At 42.5% G+C, this 15,786-nt stretch overlaps 1 protein-coding gene and 1 non-coding gene across 10 annotated transcripts in view; one reads left to right on the forward strand and one right to left on the reverse strand.

Moving 5' to 3' along the window:
- Positions 1-15,786, reverse strand: part of LOC145345055 (amine sulfotransferase-like) — a 94,360-nt gene that overhangs the window by 72,758 nt on the left and 5,816 nt on the right. For 4 of the 9 annotated variants that reach the window (XM_080192602.1, XM_080192604.1, XM_080192594.1 and 1 more), the window contains exon 2: positions 2,767-2,935. The exons of 3 other annotated variants lie outside the window; for them this stretch is intronic. The gene's annotated coding sequence lies outside the window, so the exon portion shown is untranslated. Of the gene's footprint in view, positions 1-2,766; positions 2,936-6,385; positions 6,437-15,786 lie in introns of those variants that run through there. 2 more of the 9 variants (XM_080192595.1, XM_080192600.1) reach the window with 2 other exon arrangements.
- LOC145345770 (U2 spliceosomal RNA) lies at positions 5,812-6,010 on the forward strand. The gene has a single exon (XR_013887157.1). It is a non-coding gene; the product is annotated as a U2 spliceosomal RNA (small nuclear RNA).

Consider the following 15,786-nt stretch of genomic DNA (forward strand, 5'->3'; position numbering starts at 1 on the left):
TGCTCGGCAATAACCTGCTCAGTGACACCCAGTTTGGATTTTGCCAGGGTCACTCAGCTTCTGACCTCATTATAGCCTTGGTTCAAACATGGACAAAAGAGCTGAAGTCCAGAGTTGAGATGAGAGTGACAGCCTGTGACATCAAGGCCACATTTGACCAAGTATGGCAGCAAGCAGCCCTAGCGAAATTGGAATCAATGGGTATCAGGTGGCAAACTCTCTGCTGGTTGGAGTCATACCTGGCACATAGGAAGATACAAGATACAAAAAAGGTACAAAAGTTTGAGTTCATGCATCAACTGATTCAATAACAGCTTCTTCCCTGCTGCTGTCAGACTTTTGAATGGACTTAACCTTGCATTAAGTTGATCTTTCTCTGCACCCTAGCTATGATGGTAACACAACATTCTGCACTCTCTAGTTTCCTTCTCTATGAACAGTATGGTTTCTTTGTATAGCACACAAGCAACAATACTTTTCATTGTATGCTAATACATGTGACAATAATAAATCAAATCAAATGATTGTGGTTGTGGAGGGGCAGTCACCTGAGCTCCAGGAGATTTCTACAGGAGTCCCTCAGGGTAGTGCCCTAGGCCCAACAATATTCAGCTGCTTCATCAATGACCTTCCCGCCATCATAAGATCAGAAGTGGGGATGTTTGCCGATGATTGCACAATGTTCAGCACCATTCGCAACTCCTCAGATACTAAAGCAGTCCATGTTCAAATGCAACAAGATCTGGACAATATCCAGGCTTCAGCTGACAAGTGGCAAGTAATATTCACGCCTCACAAATAAGAGGCAATGACCATCACCAATAAGAAACACTCTAACCACCGTCCTTTCATACTCAATGGTGTTACCATTACCGAATTCCCCGTTGTCAACATCCTTGGGATTACCATTGACCAGAAACTCAACTGGACTCATCACATAAACACAGTGACTACAACAACAGGTCAGAGGCTAAGAATACTGCGACGAGTAACTCACTTCCTGACTCTCCAGAACCTATCCCCACATGCAAGGCACAAGTCAGGAGTGTATGGAATGTGCGTATGTCAGGATGGAATATTCCCCACTTGCCTGGATGAGTGCAGCTTCAACAAAACAACAAACTTGACACCATCCAGGACAAAGCAGCCCACTTGAATGGCACCACATCTACAACATTCAATCCCTCCATCACTGACGCTCAGTTGCAGCAGTGTGTACTCTCTGAAGGACGCACTGCAGCAATTCACCAAAGGTTCTTAAACAGCACCTTCCAAACCCATGACCACTTCCATCTAGAAGGACAAGGACAGCAGATAAATGGAACAGCATTCCCCTCCATCCCTCCATCCTGACTTGGAAAAAGGTTGGGGGGGTGGAGAGAGAGAGAGCCCGGAGGGAGGGGGGAGAGAGAGATCCCGGGGGGGTGGGGGGAGGGGGTGGGGGGAGAGAGAGTCTGGGGGGTAGGGGGAGAGGTGGGGGGAGAGAGCCTGGGGGGTGGGGGGAGGGGGGGAGAGAGAGAGCCCGGGGGGGGGGGGGGGTGGAGGGAGAGGGGGGGGAGAGAGAGAGCCCAGGGCGGGGGGGGGGGGGGGGGGTGGAGAGCACGGGAGGGTAGTGGGGAGAGAGAGAGAGAGCCTGGGGGGTGACTTGCAAGTTCCCCTCCATCCTGACTTGGAAATATATCGCTGTTCCTTCACTGGGTCAAAATCCTGGAATTCCCTTCCAAATGGCATTGTGGGTTAACCCATAGAACTTGGACTGCAGCGATTCAAAAAGGCAGCTCACCACCACCTTCTCAAGGGCAACTAGGGCTGGACAATAAATGCTGGCCAGCCAGCGATGCCCATACCCCATGAATGAATGAAAAAAACATAGAAATAGGCCATTTTGTCCATTAACTCTATGATGGCCCTCAGTCCCATTCATCACCCATCACCCAAGCCCTGCAAGTTTATTTCTCTCAAGAAGCTATCAAATTTCCTTTTAAAATCATTACTATTTCCGTCTTGTAAGGAGCAAGTTCCAGGTTTATTACATCATGCTTCATAAAAACATTCTTCTTGGCATCCCTACAATGCAAAAGGAGCTATTTGGCCCATCAAGCCTGCACTGAAAACAATCCCACCCAGGCCCTATCCCTGTAGCCCCATGTATTTACCCTACTAATCCCTCTATCACTAAGGGGCAATTTAGCATGGCTAATCAACCTAACCTGCACATCTTTGGAGTGTGGGAAGAAATTGGAGGAAACCTATGCAGACACAGGGAGAACGTGCAGACTTAACACAGACAGTCACCCATGGCTGGAACTGAACCCAGGTTTCTGGCACTGTTAGGCAGCAGTGCTAACCAATGTACAACCGTACTCGCCCCTGTATCTCCTGTACAAAACATTAAATTTGTGTCCTTTACTGCATAGACCATCAAATAATGGCAACAGTTTTTGTTTGTCTACTCATCATGTTTATTTGGAAATATATCATGTTCCTCCATTATCGCTGGGTCAAAATCCTGGAATTCCTTCCCTAATAGCACTGTAAGTGCAACTACACCACATGGACTGCAGCTCCCCATCACCTTCTCAATGGCAACTAAGAATGGGCAATGAATGCTGCTCCAGCCAGTGATGCCCAAATCCCATAAAATGAATTCTTAAAAAATCTAAACTTGCCATAATCACAATCTATCATGTTACCCCACAGCCTCCTTTTCTCCACCAAGAAAAACCCCATCTTCTCAAAGCAAACCTTGCAGCTCAAATTCCTCACCTGTGGAACCATTCTAGTGAATCTCTTTTGCTCCTTCACATTGGACCATGTTTTCACAGAATCTGAAGGAGAGGTGGTGATGTAGTGGTGTTGTTACTGGGCCAGTAATCTGTGAACCCAGGTTCAAATTTCACCATGGCATGTATTAACATTTGAATTCAATAAAAACCTGGAAATAAAAGTGTAATGATGACCATAAATCCATTGTTGATTTTTGTAAAAACCCATCTGGTTCACCGATGTCCTTTAGGGAAAGAAATCAGCTATCCTAACTGCTCTGACCTACATGTGGCTCCAGAGCCACAGCCATGTGGTTGACTCATAAATGCCCTCTGAATTGGCCTAGGAAGTCATTTTAGTGCAAGAGCAATCAAGGATGGATAATGAATAAAAACACAAACTCCAGAGACATTTGCACATGACAGGTAAGATTCAATTTCAGGATACATGCTCACAAACCCATTGTTCCCAATTTTCACTGGTGTGAGATAGGTTGTGAACTAGTTCCCTGCATTGACCTAATCAGCTCCACTGTGAGAGCAGTCTTCTCTTGGCACCCCCAAACCTGGGAGTAAGGCAAGTTTCCATTTGAGGAGCTATGAATCATTGCCTGAATTTGAGAATCTTTTGAAAGGCAATTTGTGATGCATGATTGTATTCTAAGTGAAATAATGTGCAAGGGCCATGAGTTGGCATGGAAGATTTAAGGGACCATTTGGGTGAGTGAGGATCATCAGTTGGCATGGGGACATGTTGTTGGTGTGGGGAATGGAAGGCGTGGGGTGATGGGATATGAAGGTTGAGGGATAGAGGGATAGTATTTAACCAAACAACTGGGACTATGGCCCAGAGAACCAAGGTGATGCTTAATTAGCTTGCCTTGGTGCTGGGCTATCTTTGATTTTTTTTGGTGGCTCTCCTGCCCTTGATCTCACTAGAGTGAAAATAGTACGTAAAGGGGCACTTCTTACTGAGGTGGTCTGCTGGGTTGGGAAGTTCCCAAACTCGAGCTACCCGCCTCAATGTCAAAAATCCAACCCATCTTTCCTGAAGTGTGTGACCTGAACTAAATGCAATATTTTAGTTGTAGCTTGAGCTGAGCTTGATACAGGTTCAGCATTAGTTCCCAAATTACAAAATGTTTTGTATTCCATATTTCTCTTTATTAAGTCCAAGATCTTGTATGCTTTACTAACTATTCTTTTAACGTGTCCTGCTACCTTACCTTCAAAAATCAATGTTTATGAATCCTCAGGTTCCTCTGCTTCTGCACACTATTTAGAGTTGTGATGAAGTCTCCACTGATTCTCATTATCCCTTCTGCCAAAGTGCATAATCTGACACTTATCTAGACTAAATCTTCCAACCATTTTGCTAACCTAACTCTGTCCTGCTACAATTGATTAGTATCATCCTCATTATTTGCCACACCACCAAGCTTGGTATCACTGACAAATTTTGAAAGTGAATTCTATATTTCAAAATTCAAGTATATGTATCAGAAAAATAAAACAGTGGTCCTGGCACTGACCAATCTGGCAAAACAATCTGAAAAATAACAATTTACTATGACATGCATTGCAGCTATGCCTTGTACATCAAGTTCAATGACCTCACCAGGGTTAAAGAACAAAGAAAAAAGAACAAAAACAGCCTGGGAAACAGGCCCTTCGGCCCAACGAGCCCGCGCCGCCATCTCAACACCACCAGTCCCCCTCTCCACCCACAACCCTTGTCTAATGTTTTATGGCCATCCAGATTGAGGGAAACTGATTTAGGGACAATTTATTCCTGCCAATCAGCCTAACAGCACATCTTTGGGGTGTGGGAGGAAACCGGAGCACCCGGAGAAAACCCACGCAAGCACGGGGAGAATGCGCAAACTCCCACAGACACCGGCCCAAATCTATGTGTCTGCACAGCAATCAGCGATAGTCACTGAGCTGTCGTCTTGCCCAGTATCTGGTCCAGTTTAGGCACACACTAACGACATGAAGCACTAGGCCAATCTCGAACAACCAAGAGTAGCCCCAGTACGACCCATCGCGTGTATGCCCCTCGTTGGACACAAGGCGGACTGACTTAAAACCTGTGAATGAAAAGAGGAAAAAAAGCATTATTATTGTACCATATCTATTTACCTTACCAGGGACACCCCAATGCTAATGACCCTTATTTAAAACAATCTCCTATATCCACCCATCTCCAACCCAGTCATGTGCCTGTCTAAGTTACTCTTAAATGACTCTAGCGTGCTTGCCTCCACCACCTTACTTGGCAGAGCATTCCATACCCCCACTACCCTCTGTGTGAAAAACCTCCCTCTAATATCTGTGTTGTACCTCTCCCCCCTCACCTTAAGTCCATGGCACCTTGTCCTACATGTCTCTATCACAGGAAATAGCTTACTTCTGTTTACTCTATCTATACCCTTCATAATCTTATATACCTCTATTAGATCCCCCCTCAGTCAGCGTCTTTCAAGGGAAAAGAGCCCCAATTTCTTCAATCTTTCCTCATACCCCAGTCCTTCCATACCAGGCAACATCCTGGTAAACCTCCTCTGCGCTCTCTCCAGAGTCTCTACGTCCTTCCAGTAGTAAGGCGACCAGAACTGGACGCAGTACTCTAAATGCGGCCTAACCAACGTTCTGTACAACTGCAACATTAGACTCCAGCTCTTATATTCTATACCCCTCCCTATAAAGGCTAACATACCATAGGCTTTCTTCACCACACTCTCCACTTGCACTGCCACCTTCAAAGACTTGTGCACTTGCACCCCCAGGTTGCAAAATAAGAATGCTGTTCTTACTCTCAGCTCACACCTACATAACTTACACATCAGTACTCACAGTACTAACCTCTCACTTATCCAATCATTCCAGAACACTTAACTTGCTTTTCCTCCTACTCAAAGTTAAGGGCCTTAACATTGTTATCTTAACAATGATGGTAAAATGCTGTAAAGAGCTGCTCTGAGGCTCAGTTGTAGCTACAGTGGGTGACATAGTTCAGTAATAGCCTTCCTGATAAAGCGAAAGCATCGCTTCTTGGCCTTTTGGCTAAGATCAAGTGTAGTTTTGCTGTGCTGCATTTGTTTGCAGTCATGAGGTTACACTGAGGCTTCATTCAAAGCAATTTTTAAAAATGGCATCTAGGCCTTTTGGCTAAGATGCAAACAAGATCAAGTCTTGGTGGAGATGTAATGCCTGCTCCATTCAATTTGGATCATGTAGATCATGCCCAAAACAAGAAGTGGTGAGTCTGTCCTGCCAGCTTGGATCTGGGATGTCTCACTTGCTAAGACTTTGAATTGGACATTGATTGGATTGAATATAAACAAAACAAAAAAAAAAGCTCCTCATACATTATTAAAGTTAAAGTGGAAATAAAACATCCTTTGACGATTGCTCTGGGCATAGTCTGCGGTGTAAGGCTGCCCCTCTGCTTTCCTGCCATCATCTACTGTCTCCTGCCTTCTTCACTACTTTCTTCGTCCTTTGGTCCCAGACGACATCCATGATTATCTATAGTTATTATGAAGGCAGGCAAAAGCAAACAGTCAAAAATTACATTCGGTTAACTGACAACCTAAAAGAATGAATTGGCGACTGACCTGTATGACGTTGATGAGACCTTTAAAAAGCACTGCTGCAAGGTAATCGAGTGAATAGTGCTTAACAATGATGCCCTTAGTATCCTTTAAAACTTCTGATTCTTATGTTGTTAATTAACTATGTCGATTAATTATTTACTCAAATTGCTGGGTGTGACATTTTGTAAGTAGTACTTTTAAAGTAGCAGGCAGAAAACTTGAATTGGTTTAGAACAAAGAACAAAAAACAAAGAAAATTACAGCACAGGAACATGCCCTTCAGCCCTCCAAGCCTGCACTGACAATGCTACCCGACTGAACTAAAGCTCACTACCCTTCCAGTCACCTTATCCCTTTATTCCCATCCTATTCATGTCTTTGTCCAGACGCTTCACTACCTCCTCTGACAGCTAGTTCTGGGCACCCACCACCCTCTGTGTAAAAAACTTGCCTTGTACGTCTCCTATAAACCTTGTACCTTGCATCTTAAACCTAAGCCCCCGAGTAATTGACTCTTCCACCCTGGGAAAAAGCTTCTGATTATCCACTCTGTCCACTTATGCCCCTTATAATCTTGTAGACTTCTATCAGGTCGCTCCTCAACCTTCATTGTTTCTTTGAGTACAAACCAAGTTTCTCCAACCTCTCCTCATAGCCAGTGCCCTCCATACCAGGCAATATCCTGGTAAATATTTTCTGTACACTCTCAAAAGCCTCCATACCCTTCTGATACTGTGGCAACCTGAATTGAATGCTATATTCCAAATGCGGCCTGAGTTTCTTTAAAGCTGCAACGTCTTGCCAATTGCCAATCCGCAATTCCACCAACCTTTGTGTTGTCCGCAAACTTACTAATCAAACCACTAACATATTACTCCAAATTCTTTACATATAGTACAAACCCAAAACTGATCTCTGAGGAAAGCCATAGTCACAGCCCTCCATTCAGAAATACACCCTTCCACTGCTAGGCTCTGTGTTCTATGACAGAGCCACTTCTATACCCATCTTGTCAGTTCACCTCTGCTCCTGTGCGACTTCATCTTCTGTACCAGTCTGCCATGAGGAGCTTTGTCAAAGGCCTTATTGGTCCATATAGACAACATCCACTGCTGTACCCTCATCAATCATCTTCATCACTTCCTTGAAAAACTCAATCAAGTTAGTGAGACACAACCGCCCCTTCTCAAAACCATGTTGCCTCTCTTGTTTCCAAGTAGGAGTAAACCCTGTCTCGAAGAATCCTCTTCAATAATTTCCCTACCACTGATGTAAGACTCACCACCTATAATTACCTGGATTATCCTTGCTATCCTTCTTAGACAAAAGAACAACATTGGCTATTCTCCAATCTCTTAGGACCTCCCCTGTAGTGAGTGAGGATGCAAAGATTTCTCTCAAGGCCCCAGCAATTTCCTCCCTTGCTTCTCTTAGTATTCTGGGGCATATCTCATATGGCCCTGGGATTGGTCTACCTAAATGTTTTTCAAGACCCGCAAACTTCCTCATTTTTGATCTCAACATGGCTCAAACTATCTATACATCCTTCCCCAGATTCATTGTCCACTAAGTCCTTCTCTTTGGTGAATACTGATGCAAAGTATTCATTCAATACCTCACCCATTGCCTCCAGTTCCATGTGTAGATTACCTCTCCTGTCCTTAGGTGGGCCAACCCTCTCCCTGGCTACTCTCTTGCTCTTTATATATGTAGAATAAGCCTCGGGATTTTCCTTAATCCTGCTGGCCAATGACTTTTCATGACCCCTTTTAGCCCTCCTGACTCCTTGCTTAGTTTCTTTCTACTTTCCTTGTATTCCACATTTGCTTCATGTATTCCCAGCCTCTTAGCCTTGACAAATGCTTCCTTTTTCTCTTGACTAGGCTCACAATATCTCTCATTATCCAAGGTTCCTGAAACTTGCCATACTTATCTTTCATCCTTACAGGCAAGTGCCAGTCCTGAATCCCTATCAACTTATACTTGAATGCCTCCCACATACCAGTTGTTGATTTGCCCTCAAACATCTGCCCCCAATCTACATTCTTCAGTTCTTGTCTAATATTGTTGTAATTAGCCTCCCTGAATTTAACACTTTCACCAGAGGACTACACTTACCTTTATCCATCAGTACCTTAAAGCTTGCTGAATTATGGTCACTGTTCTCTACTGAAGCCTTGATCACCAGACAGGCTTGTTCCCCAATACCAGGCCCAATATGGCCCCTTCCCGAGTTGGACTATCTACATACTGTTTCAAGAAGCCCTCCTGGATGCTCCTTCCAAACTCTGCCCCTTCCACATCGCGAGCACAAAGTGAGTCCCAGTCAATATAGAGGAAATTAAAATCACCCCCACAATAACCTTGTTACTTTTACACCTTACATGTTGATAGGGAGCTCTGTGGCACAATGGTTAGCACTGCTGCCTCACAGCACCAGGGACCCGGGTTTGATTTCTGGCTTGGGTCACTAACTGTGCGGAGTCTGCACGCTCTCCCTGTACCTGCATGCATTTCCTCCGGTTTGCCCTCCTGATTTCCCCCACAGTCTGAAAGATGTGCTGGTTAGGTGCATTGGCCATGCTAAATTCTTCCTCAGTTGTACCCAAACAGGTGCCAGAGTGTGGCGACTAGGGGATTTTTCACAGTAACTTCATTGCAGTGTTAATGTAAGCCTATTTGTGACACTATTAAAATAAAAGAAGTCTTCAAGGTCGTGAAGAGGTATGATAGGATTGACGTAGATAATTACTTCTACTTGTGGAAGAGCCTAGAACCAGAATCAGACACGTGGCTGTTGGAAGTGATTAGCGCCAAAACAGACCAAATTTGACATTTGTTAGGCAGATTGGTCAATTGAAGTAAGTTTTTCTTTTAACTTAAGTATATAAAAGGATGTTTGGCACCCGCTTCTCAGCCAGATTCTCGCAGACATTTTTTGGATTGATTTTACTTGGAGGAACATTTGCTTTGCTACTGTTTTGATGTAGATTCTCTTTGCCTTCTTTATTTTCACAAGTACACAGCATAAACAGGATAGAAATAAGATTTTATACAAGTCAAATCGGTTGGTAATAGGCAGTCCCAGGCAGAGATAAATGTGTCATTTAATTGTACATGCTGTCTGAGTTCAAGGACATTGAGCATTATACCAGACAGCTCAGATCCAGCCCTTATTGCGTGAAGTGAAACAGCTTGTTCAGAACATTTCAGTGAAACATGCTGACCCTGATATCAAAAGGGGTCATTGACTCAACATTATAGTAGGAAACATCACTGCCCCATGAAAGGAAGAAAAAGCTCAACTCAACCATGCTAAATACAAGAGGAAAGTTTGTTTGAGATCTAGAAACATTGCTAACTGGATGAATGGCTACCTGTTGATAAGACTTTTGGTTCCAATTGATTTTACCAATTTGTGATCTCTGACACTAATCTCAGCTATAATTTAATGGTAAGCAATTGATTGAATGCTGAATGACAATGGTGCAATAATTATCCATTGGAATTTCTTTGTCAAGTAAGAATGTCTACTAATTATTTACTGTGCAAATTGTGAGATGTAATTTTGTCACACAGCTGACAAATCCTTCCTGCCTGTTAACACAAACTGCTGAGTGAACTTTATCTTGTGGCAAATGAGGTGCTTGGCCAGATCAATTTCACTTGTATGTACCTTATTTAACTAGTATATTGAGGATTTTTAATGAAGTTAAAGTTTATTTATTAGTCACAAGTAGGCTTACATTAACACTGCAATGAACTTGTTGTGAAAATCTCTTAGTCACCATACTCCGGTACACTGACAGAGAATTTAGCATCGCCAATCAACTTAACCTGCACATCTTTGGAGTGTGGGAGGAAAATGGAGCAACAGGAGGAAACACAGGCAGACACGGGGAGAACATGCCAATTCCGCATAGGCAGTGACCTGAGCTGGGAATCGAACCTGGGTCCCTGGCACTGTGAAGCAGCAATGTTAATCACTGTGCCACCATGCTGCCCAAGGAATACAGCTTAGACTCCCTTGTGGAGGCCTGCTCCTGGCACAGTTCTGACATGGAATGAGCAAGAGCATGGTGTCAAATTGAACCCTTATAGCATCTGGGCATTCCCAATTGTAATCGCTCCTCTCCTAAGGCCCTGAACTTGTGAAGCATTTCCCTAATCCACTCCATTTCTCTTATAGAATCCCTACAGTGTAAAAGGAGGCTATTCAGTTGATCAAATCTGCACCAAAAAAATACTATGAATTAGCAACCAGTTCAGGAGTGAAGGAGACTAGGGAGTGGGGGAGAGTCATGGTGTTGGTATGAGACACAGCATCTCCTGTAAAGCCAGGAGTAACAGCAACAATGTGGTGAGTAAGAGTGGTGTGGAGAGGAGAGCAGCCAGTCATAGTGTAACCTGGGGACCTTATTGAGGATTAACACTATAAGATTTTTCTTCCACTTGTGGGCAAGAGAATGGAAACTGAGGATTTTCATTCAGCAAACATTGCAAGCTTTGATACAGAGAGAAGATTCAGGAGCGTTGAGAATAGTCGGCAGCTGCCCAAAGTTATGTTCTCAATAAACGCAAATTTCTGCAGATGCTGGAATTTGAAACCAAAAGAGAAAATGCTGGAAAATCTCATCAGGTCTGGCTGCATCTGTAGGGAGAGAAAAGAGCTGACGTTTCGAGTCCAGATGACCCTTTGTCAAAGCTCTTTTCTCTCCTTACAGATGCTGCCAGACCTGCTGAGATTTTCCAGCATTTTTTCTTTCGGTTATGTTCTCAAGTTGGGAATAGCGCTATTGTTCCTCAATGCTTCACAGAAGGAAGTATAAAAAAATTGTTTCTAACACCTTTGGCAACCTCCAGCGGTACCTTCAAGCGCAACTATTTAGACCACTTTAGCATCTGATAAAATCTAGTCAGAGCTTCCACAGAGCATGTGGGGCAGCACAGTGACACAGTGGCTAGCATTGCTGCCTCACAGCACCAGAGACCCGGGTTTGATTCCCGGCTTAGGTCACTATCTGTGTGGAGTTTGCACATTCTCCCCGAGTACATGTGGGTTTCCTTCAGGTGCTCCGGTTTCCTCTCACAGTCCAAAGATTTAAAGATTAGATGGATTAGCCATGCTAAATTGTCCCTTAATGTGTCGGGGGGCTAGCTAGGGTAAATGCATGGGGTTATGGGGATAGAACCTGGGTGGGATTATGGTTGGTACCAATTCAATGAGCCGAATGGCTTCCTTGTGCATGGTAGGATTCTATGTCCCCTGTAGTTTAATATTCATTTTCTGGGTGGATCCTAAAACCAAGAGAGGAATGCTCTTTGCGTATGCAAATTGATCTGACACTGACATAGAGATGCTGGAGGTGCACAGAAGTATTTTACTGGAGGTGGCACAAGGTGTCTCTTTGCAGGAGTAATAGATACAAAGTAAGATTGACTCCACTACTTCTAGTGCCTGAATTTTGGAAGGTGAGGGGTTGGGGGCGGGTGGTGGGTGGTGGTGGGGGTAGAGTGTTGGCAGTGCAGGATGTTGCAATTAGAACTTCTTTGCAACCATGTCTAATCACAACTGAGAATGCACAATTACAAGACAACCCTTGTTTCCAAGTTCCTACTTGAACTAAACAATTAGGTTATTAAAATATTTAAATAAGGTATTTCAGCTGTTTCTGTGATGTGCCAATTCTTTCCAGCAAACCATGTGGGGAGAACAATTATACACTGCAGCATATTTGCAGCTGAGATTCATTGTTCAGTTCAGGAAGGCGCTGTCCCTAGGAATAGAATAACAAACTTAACAGACTGGATTATGTGGCCAGCTGTGAAATAAGGGCTCATGCTGCTGACCTCAAAGGAAGTCCTGCTGAGAGATCTAACAATATCAATGATGAGAACCCTCTTGATTTGAAATTCATTTAGTATTCTTTAAGGCAATCAATGAGAGCTGCAGTGGTGTCATCAAGTTGTCCAAATGACCAATTGTATTCAGTCCAAAGATGTGCTGGTTAGGTTGATTGAACATGCTAAAATGACCCCTTTGTGTCAGGGAGGCAAGCAAGGATTTATAGGGATTATGGGGACGGGGTGTGGTTGCGTTTGTGGTCGGTACACACTTGATGGGCCAAATGGCCTCCTTCTGCTATTTCTACAATTTTATGATTCTATAATGAAGATTTTCACAGATACCCATCCACGAAATGAAAAGCACTAAAATCAAATCACAAAGTTTTACACAGAGAATAACAACGATTGGGACATGCAAATAGTGTGAAGATAGAACCTGGAAAACTTTATCTTAAAATATTAGTTAGAGAATTAAAATCCAGCAAGTAATCATAATGGAGACATTAGGCAACACTCAAATATGAAACTATGTTTGTTCGAAGGTCAGATCTCTTGTTCAGATATATTTACTATTTAGATCACTGTACACAACTCAGTTACACTTGATTGAACAAGTTGTAACCTTTTATGCTGTCTGTAACGGTGATGTGAGAGTGAAAAACGACAAGTTCTCATTCCGCAGGGAAGGGGAGGGAGAGGGGATGGTTCACAACTCAGCCTGTGATAGAACAGTGACAGGTAGATCGCAACTTGAGGATTCCTGTTTAATTTGCTCAAGCTACATTGATGTTGCAATGGATCATGACAATGAATATTAATTCTTTCCCATCAAAACCAAGGCAAAACTGGGGCCAGTGTCACCATAGTATGTCACAGAGAAAACAGCAAATATCAGAGATATATGTCAACAAGCCACTTCTTGAAAATTTATTTCCTCTGCAAACCTGTACATGTTTTTAAATTGCACTCATTTTATATACTCTTGTGCATAACAAAGTTGTAACTCACTTTTTTGTAAATGGCTGACAATTGTGCTGTACATAATGCACAATCTTCACCCTGCTCCCCCCAAAAAGGTTCATAAAAAGGATTCTATCAAAATCATGTATTAACACAATTATTAGATAGTCTTGTTTACTGTAAGTCAATATTTGATCACAAGATAAATAGACAACCTGAGAGAAAATCCAAGCAGTAAAGATTTGAAGTTAAGGGCTGAATTTTCCTGTCATAGCAAAGCTGAGGCTTAATTCACTGATTCAATTTTACATTAAATTTTTTACCTTTTGTTGGTTGCTGCGGGATGTAACTGTCTTGGATTCAGTATGGGTTGAGTTACACGTAACATAATTTAAAAAACAAAAAACTGAAGCAAGAATAGGCCATTTGACACTTTGAGCCTGCTCAGCAATTCATTATGATCATGGCCAATCATCAAATTTAATCCCGCCTTCCTCCATATCACTTGATCCCTTTAGCTATATCTAATTCCTTCTTGAAATCACACAACATTTTGGCTTTTACTATTTTCCATGGTAATGAAATCCACAGATTCACCAGTCTCTGGTGAAGAAATTTCTCCTCACCTCAGTCCCCTTATCTTCAAATTATGATCCCTAGTTCTGGATTTCCCCACATCAGGGAACATTCTTTATGAATCTACCATCTTATCCCGTTAGAATTTTATAAGTTTCTGTGAGATCTTCTCTCACTCTTCTAAACTCCAGTGAATGTAATCCAAACCAATTTAGTCTCTTCTCATATGACAGACCTGCCATTCCAGGAATCAGACTGGCAAACCATCATTGCACTCCCTCTATAGCAAGAACATCCTTCCTCAGAAAAGGACACCAAAACTGCACACAATACTCCAGGTGTGCCCTCACAATGCCCTGTACAATTACAGTGAAACATTCCTTTCCCTATACTCAAATTCTTTCGTTGTGAAGGCCAACATACCATTTACCTTTTTTAATGCCTGCTGGACGTTCACGCTTACTTTCAGCGACTGATGCGCAAGGACAACAAGGTCTTGCTAAGTATCCACCCCTTGTAATTTACACCCATTCAAATAATAATCTGCCTTCCTATTATTATTATTGAAGTGGGTAACCTCTTATTTATCCACATTATACTGCATCTATCATGCATGCGCCCACTCACTCAGCTTGTCGAAATCATGCTGAAACATTTCTGCATCCTCTTCACAGTTCACTCTTCCACTCAACTTTGCATCACCTGCAAATCTGGAGATAATATATTTAGTTCCTTCATCCAAATCATTAATATAGAACATCAACAGTTGGGATCCTAGGACAGATCCATACAGTACCCCACTAGTCACTGCCAATTGGAATAAGAACAATTTATTCCAACTCTTTGCTTCCTGGCTGCTGACTAGCTTTCTATTCATCTCAAGACACTACCAACAAACCAGTGCTGTAGCTTTGCCTTGTAATGTGCTATGTGAGACCTCATTGAAAGCCTAAATAAACTCCATTCGCTGGTTCTCTCTGGTCAACTCCCCAAGTTACATTTGTAAAGAATTCCAGTAGATTTGTCAAGCATGATTTCCCTTTCTTCAACTGTTCTCAATCCTCAAGTCTGTTCTTTTTATTAACAATTTGTATGCTTCTTTGAATCTAATGCTATTTGTAATTTCCCTTGTAAGTCCTGGTTAACTACAGTTCCCTTTCCACTCTTGTGCCAAATAGGAATAAACAACTTATTCACTTATTTGTTCCTTGAATTCCTGCCATTGCCTGACTACTGTCCTTCATTTCAGTAATGTTTCCTGTTCTTCATTGTCAACTCATGCCTCATACCTTCATAGTTACCTTTATTGAGATTCAGGACCCTGGTCTCAGAATCAACTACATTATCCACCTTGATAAATAATTCCATTATATTATGGTGACTCATTTCCAAGGCCCTCTCACAACTGGAATGCCAACTAATCCTTTCTAATTTTACAACACCCAGTCCAAGATGCCCTGTTTCCTGTTGGTTCCTCAACATATTGGTCCATAAAACCACCCTGTATACACTCCAGATATTCTCCCTCTATTGTACCAAGATGAATTTAACCCAATCTATATGCAGATTAAAGTCACCCATAATCACAGTTGTTACTTTATCCCATGCAGCCCTGATTTCCTGTTCAAAGATATTTCCAACATTACCACTCTGGTGGTCTCAACCACCCTATAAATGTTTTTTGCCCCTTGGCTTTTACAGATTCTAGATCATTTGTTCTAATATCTTTCCTCAATATCTTCTTTAATTAACAATGCAATTCCAGCATCTTTTCCTTTCTATTTGTCCTTCCTAAACACTGAATAGCCCTAAATGTTTAGTTAGCACCCTTGCTCATCTTAGAACCATGTCTCCTAATGCCAACTATAGAATAGCCTTCACATCTATCTATCAAGATAAAATCTATCTACTTTATATTGAATTCTCAGAGTGTTCAGGTAAAAAGCCTAGTCATTTTAAATTTCCTTATCCAGTTCCTACTGTTTTTACTGGGTCATTATCTGACTCTGGCCCTTAACTTCTTATTCTCCTTGCTGTCT

The sequence above is a fragment of the Carcharhinus amblyrhynchos genome, chromosome 7 (assembly GCF_965287045.1).
Source record: "Carcharhinus amblyrhynchos chromosome 7, sCarAmb.v2.hapA, whole genome shotgun sequence".
Lineage (NCBI taxonomy): Eukaryota > Metazoa > Chordata > Chondrichthyes > Carcharhiniformes > Carcharhinidae > Carcharhinus > Carcharhinus amblyrhynchos.